The sequence below is a fragment of the Humulus lupulus genome, chromosome 6 (assembly GCF_963169125.1).
Source record: "Humulus lupulus chromosome 6, drHumLupu1.1, whole genome shotgun sequence".
Classification (NCBI taxonomy): domain Eukaryota; kingdom Viridiplantae; phylum Streptophyta; class Magnoliopsida; order Rosales; family Cannabaceae; genus Humulus; species Humulus lupulus.
This window is the reverse complement of record NC_084798.1, coordinates 22,640,074-22,647,383: the sequence shown is the minus strand read 5'-3', so window position 1 is coordinate 22,647,383 and position 7,310 is coordinate 22,640,074.

Below are 7,310 nucleotides of genomic sequence, written 5' to 3'. Positions count from 1 at the left end.
AGATATATAAAAGAAACATAATTGCTAAAGAGTTGTGATATTTTAGCAAAATTCTCTTAAGTGAATATTTCACATATTTGTCAATTATATGAAATTTATGAACACAATTAAAAAAAATATTGAAATGCATTATGATTGATGCAGTTGGTGACTGATTTTTTCAAGTCCCAAAAATTTTAAGAAAATTGCATCAAAACATAAAAATATGAAATAATGATAAACAAGATTGAAAAACAAATATGAAGAGAATAAACTAATCTAGGTGTAACTACCTTTGATATTGACTTCGATGTGTCATTATTGTACAATAAAGAAGTTATCATGTATATCAATTTTGTTGTACATTTAAATATTATTCCCTGAAAAGAATAATAGAAAGTAAATTTTATTTTAAAGAGTATTGATATTATTAGTCATGTTATTATATATGCAATATTTCTTGCCAGAAGCAAGTATGGTATTTTCAATGTTATTCCTTGAAGTGAATGATTCGTTACTTATGTCAATTATTTATTGCACATTCCTAGAAGTGAATATCTAAGTATTAGTATTATAGTGAACTTTTTCATTGATCAAAATGTAACTTATAATTACATTCCTCAAAGTGTTATAAAGTCACAAAGATTATTTGAAAAGGTTCTTGATGAAACTTTAACACAAAATATTGCTAGCTAAAGTTAAACATATTTTATGTACCAGTTGTACAATTTCTATATAATTGTGAATGTGGCAAAAAAAATGACTTATAATATGTATCGGTTGTATATTTAATTATATAATATATCAAGTCGTAAGAATAAGGAATGATTTCTTTCATTAATAAATTTGACCACTTGTTGGAAAGAAATGAGAAAGAAAAATAAGTAATATATTCATATTATGATTATATCTATTTGGCTACAACAAACATGATTATTATCATTGTGTTTTAACTTAAATGAATGATAAGTTTATATTTGAAAAATAATTGTGCTTTTAAGCAAGCACACCATTGATTAGATAAAATTGCTAAATATAATGTTGTTGTACATAATATATTACAAAAATCAAATGGAGAAATCTGATTCTTGAAGAATCAATGATATTATATAGTTTGAAGGATATTAAAATTATTTCATTCTCTAGTATATAAACAAAAAATGAAATTTTTATAGCGGTTATGCATATGTTGAAAATTTTAGTGAAATACAAAGTATAGTGAACCTGAAGTTCATTAATTGAATGATCAATCATATGCAATGAAATGTATAAATTTCCCTACTTTTAGATGAAGAACCAAAAGATTCTTTTTATTATTAATTCATATATGGTGCTCAATAAAATATGTATATTTTGCATATAGGAAGTGAAAATAAATTTGAATATCTTGCATTTTTAAAATAAAAATATATATATATATATTTCAACTAGTTTTCAAATGTTCTGTCTATAAATATTTTAACTTGTCTAGTTTTATTGTTAAATTTTTTACTTCATATATATCATCTATAAAAGTGTCACTCATTAGAATGTTAATGCATTCATTTCTCAAAAAATTTCATAATTATTTATAAGTTGAAATTATATTTCTTCTGAAAATTATTTTGCTATATAGTTGTATTTTTTTTTTGTCCAAAATGTATGAGAGAAAAAATTATATTATTTTGATAATGAGTATTTAATTATATTCACTTTGCATTCTTGAATCATTATTGGGTTTTTATTGCATAATTTCTTTTCGATGTTATAAGGTCGTATGATCATGAACTTACAAGAATTATAAGCTTGTATATTTTCAATTATACATATATATATACATATACGACTCATTCTTGAAAATGAAATATATTCGTATTTGTGATTTATTTAACCTAAAGTTCAATGACCTAATAATATATATGAGTTTGAACAAATATTAATTTATTGTGATACATTAAAATCCCTACAGGTTGTATTAATTTTTTAAAATATTCTCTCGACCAAGAGGAGAGAAATGCAGTTGGATCGATGAATATTTTGAAAAATAATCCTTGCACAAAATAAGAACTATAAGTTCAAAATGATAAGATCATACATATATGTATGCCATCTGCAAATCAATATTATTTAAATTGTGTCAGAATGAGTCTAATAACACTTGAAGCTGTAAAACGCCATAATATAGTACTTTGTAAAACATTCGCATACTCATGAATTTATAGGAGAAAAGCCACTTATTATAAAATCCTAGTGGGGCCTTGCTAAAACATGCAAGTTGGGCCCAATAGTTTAAAAAGAAAAAATAGTAGTTTTCATGCAATGTTCTTAAAAATAACCAAAGTTCAAGTCCCACTGATAAGTTATGAATGTCAAAATAAACATAACATTATTTTTAGAAAAATGGCGTTTAAATTGATCGTTTCTCGTTCATAGGATGCCCCCACGCCATACACAGCCTGACGATAGAACACCCCACATCACCACGCATGCCAAAGAGAAAACCTATTTGCTACCTGGAAGGGAAAGTAAGGGGTGAGCTAAAAGCCCAGTAAGGAAGTACAAATAACACACAAGCAAATCACAACACAACATATTCACATTCATACATCATCATACATCATAGCATCATTATCGTAAACATAAACATAATCATCACAACATTGGCATCATATACAAGGTCATCATCATCATAACATCATATCTTTGTGAACATGACCCGCTAACTTGTTCATGTCACCTCTTGAGGTAAACAGGATCTCTGATCCTTGAATAACCTCGGCGCGTCCGCCCTTTGAGTTACGTCTTCATATCCTTAGTAACTCGGGTTACGTCTTCACATCCTTAGCAACCCATTTATTGTTGAGTCGCATTCATCATGCTAACAACCATTCATAACATATAGCATTCAAATGACGTACAATCCAGTCACATCAGCACAATATAGCATTTCATAATTCATATCGCAAAAGTATCATCAATCATAACATTCCTATTCATATAAGTCAACATTGCCATTCACAGCACAAACAACCAAAATTTCTAACTTCCTTACCTCTAGTCCAAGCAAAGCACAACTGACAAACTTCACAATGAGCCTATACCATAACTAAACAACATCCTTTAGCATCACATAAGACTCTAATGTGCCCTCTTATCTATCCCATGTGTGCATGGGCCATGCACACATGGTGAAAACTATTCATCATTCTCAAAATAAACAATTACACATAAAATCACCAAAATAATAATGCAACCTATACCTATGTTACATGCATGGTTTTAAAATAAAAATCACATGGTTGAATATTAGACATGTTTTTTAACGTAAAAGTGCATTTTCATGCGACATGCATACGTGGGAACGTTGTTAAAAAGCTGTAATGACCCAACTATTTCTAAGACCTTGGACCATTAGATCTACTATACATAGCTACTATTTGTGGGAAAGATACATAAGAAATAATATAACTTTATTAAATCTCGAAATATTGTATCAAATACATAATAAATAAAAATATGGCATGGGTACCCATTGTTTAAAACATAATATTAAACCAAAGAAAATTGTTTACAAATCTAAATGCGGAAAAACATGATTTAAAAGACTAAAAATAAATAACTTCATCCTCGATCGACACGCAGTCCACACATTCCATCCATCCTCAACACACAAGCCAAGCTACCAAGAATCTTTCCGCCTCCGTATTTAGTTTCCTGCATCACACTAAAAAAATAAAGGAATGAGCCTAATGCCCAGCAAGGAAAAACTACTAACACCATAAACATACACATAAAATCATATCATAACATATGTTATAAACATATCATAACATATACTAAAAACATATTGTTACATATACCATATGTTATATTATTTTATAATATAATGTAATATTATATTATATTATAATATAATATTTTAGATTAAATAAATGTGACAAAGTGTGTCACATATTGTAACATATAATAGAGAGTTACAATATTTAGATATATGAGATATATCCAAATAATGTAATATATTTGGTGTTACAAATTTGTAACTTCCAAATATTACCCTTTATTGTGTAAAATTGTTGTTACACAATATTGAGATGAATTTCATAAAGCCATATGTGATATGGCTGTTAGAGATATGATTTTAACCTCAATAATGTGTTTTGGGAGTTACAAAATCATTTGGGAGGGTTTGGAACCATTTGGAAAAACATCACATTTTTTAGTGCTGAAAATGGTCGGTGGCCGCGGCCTGTGGGACAGAGGCTAGTGGCCGTGGCCACTAATGTCTCTGGTCGCGGCCACAGGCCAAAAACTGACCATTTTTTCTGTTTTTTCAATCTTTGTTGAACGGCTCAAAAAATCCAAATAACTCCCAAATCTCATTTTTAATTCCACATTAATCCAATTAAACATTGGTAACAGCCATGATGTTGGTGGAATTTGAAATTCAAAGGGTGTCTCTAAACTCTATAAATAGGAGCCTATAGCTCACTTGTAAGACACAACATTTCTATCCATTAGAGCACTTAGCTAGAAACACCTTGAGGCTTGATAATTCCATAAAGTTTTTCCAATATCTGAGAAAGATCCCTTAGTGCTTGAGTTAGGGGGAAATAAGCTTTTGGACAAAGGTTTTAAACCTTGTTCAAGTTGGTGATCCCCAACCCTCTTCACTTAGGTTGTGTAAGTGAGAGTTTCTTGTATTTCTGTTCTTCTTTCTATTGTATTGTTTTCTTCTTATTCTCTTGTTCTTTTTACCTGTATTTCTTGTTCAAGAATTGTAATCTTTTATTTTCTTTTGTTTCAAACACATTACTTTATTTGTAACCTTTTGCTTAGAGTTGTATTTTACTATTCTCTTCTTCTTCATCATCTTCTTCATTTCCTTGTTTAGTTGTAATTTTCAGTTATAGAGTTGTAGCTCTTTTTAATTAATCATTATTATTTGTAATCCAAGGTACCATCAATTTGGGCTCTCAAAATTCAAAGGAAAATGCTAATTCTGCCTATATTGTTGAGTATGATTCTTTATTTTTGTGGCATCTTAGACTATCGCATGTAGATTTTTCAACCATGAAAAGAGTAGTAAAATGTGGTATGATTGCATGCAATATTAAAAACTATGGTAAATGTGAAACAGGTGTTAAGGCTAAAATGATTAAGAAACCATTTCCTAGTGTAGAAAGATCATATAATTTACTAGATTTAATCCATAGTGATCTTTGTGAATTAAATGGTGTTTTAACTAGAGGTGGTAAAAGGTATTTTCTTACTTTTATAGATGATTTTAGTAGATATAAGTATGTGTTTCTTTTAAAGCATAAAGATGAAACTTTTGATGCTTTTAAATTGTATAAATTAGAAGTTGAAAATCAACTAAATAAAAAGATTAAGGTGCTAAGAAGTGATAGAGGAGGAGAGTACTTCTCTAATGAATTCAATACATTTTGTGAAGAAAATGGTATAATTCATGAGTGCACTGCACCTTATACACCACAACACAATGGTGTTGCCGAAAGGAAAAATAGGACTTATCTAGAGATGATAAATTCTATGTTGGTGTTTTCTAAGTTGAACTTCAACTTATGGGGTGAAGCGCTTTTAACCTCTTGTCACATTCTTAATCGAATACCGATGAAGAAAAATGAGATATCTCCATATGAGTTATGGAAAGGAAGAAAACTCAACATAGGGTACTTCAAAGTGTGGGGGTGTCTTGCATATTGCAAGAAAAACGAACCTAATAGAACAAAGTTAGGTTCAAGAGCCATAAAGTGTGCTTTTGTTGGTTATGCCAACAATAGCAAAGCTTATAGGCTATTAGACTTAGAGTCTAATATTATGATTGAATCTAGAGAAGTTGAATATTAGTTGTACTCAAAACAAGTCCCATCTGAGATATTGAGTACTTGTGTGTTACCAAGTTGAGGGTTAAAACCGAAAGGTTTTTTAATAGAATTCAGTCTTGTAAAGACAAGTATTTTTGGTAACAAAATACTGTAAGAATTCTACCTATATGGACCTAGGGGTGGTGCCGCCTCTCATGAGAATTGGGAGTATTCTCAAGAACGTCCATGAAGGGAAAGTGCACATGGCCATTAACGGTGCAAAGCGAGACATAGAGATCTCAAGTGAACATCACAAAGGTGTGTGTGTTATCACCGATTTGTTATCATGAAAAGATGGTTCAATGCCTAGTGCAACCTAATTTTCGACAAATTTTGTGATAATTACACTATAGTAAAGTTCAAGTTGAAAAACACTTTGCTTTATGCACTAATGCAATGACTCTTATAAGAGAGAGTTCTTATTTAATCAAGTGGGGGATATGTTATATTTCAAAATATAATGATTAATTAAATAAGTGTTACAATAGATAACTATTTAATCTAGTGGGGGAATGTTGTATTTTTTATAATATAATGTAATATTATATTATATTATAATATAATGTTTTAGATTAAATAAATGTGACAAAGTGTGTCACATATTGTAACATATAATAGAGAGTTACAATATTTAGATATATGAGATATATCCAAATAATGTAACATATTTGGTGTTACAAATTTGTAACTTCCAAATATTACCCTTTATTGTGTAAAATTGTTGTTACACAATATTGAGATGAATTTCATAAAGCCATATGTGATATGGCTGTTAGAGATATGATTTTAACCTCAATAATGTGTTTTGGGAGTTACAAAATCATTTGGGAGGGTTTGGAACCGTTGGGAGGGTTTGGAACCATTTGGAAAAACAACACATTTTTTAGTGCTAAAAATGGTCGGTGACCGCGGCCACTGAATGTTGGTGGTCGCGGCCTGTGGGACAGAGGCTAGTGGCTGTGGCCACTAATGTCTCTGGCCGCGGCCACAAGCCAAAAAATGACCATTTTTTCTGTTTTTTCAATCTTTGTTGAATGGCTCAAAAAACCCAAATAACTCCCAAATCTCATTTTTAATTCCATATTAATCCAATTAAACATTGGTCACAGCTATGGGGTTGGTGGAATTTGAAATTCAAAGGGTGTCTCTAAACTCTATAAATAGGAGCCTATAGCTCACTTGTAAGACACAACATTTTTATCCATTAGAGCACTTGGCTAGAAACACCTTGAGGCTTGATAATTCCATAAAGTTTTTCCAATATCTGAGAAAGATCCCTTAGTGCTTGAGTTAGGGGGAAATAAGCTTTTGGACAAAGGTTTTAAACCTTGTTCAAGTTGGTGATCCCCAACCCTCTTCATTTAGGTTGTGTAAGTGAAAGTTTCTTGTATTTCTGTTCTTCTTTCTATTGTATTATTTTCTTCTTATTCTCTTGTTCTTTTTACTTGTATTTCTTGTTCAAGAGTT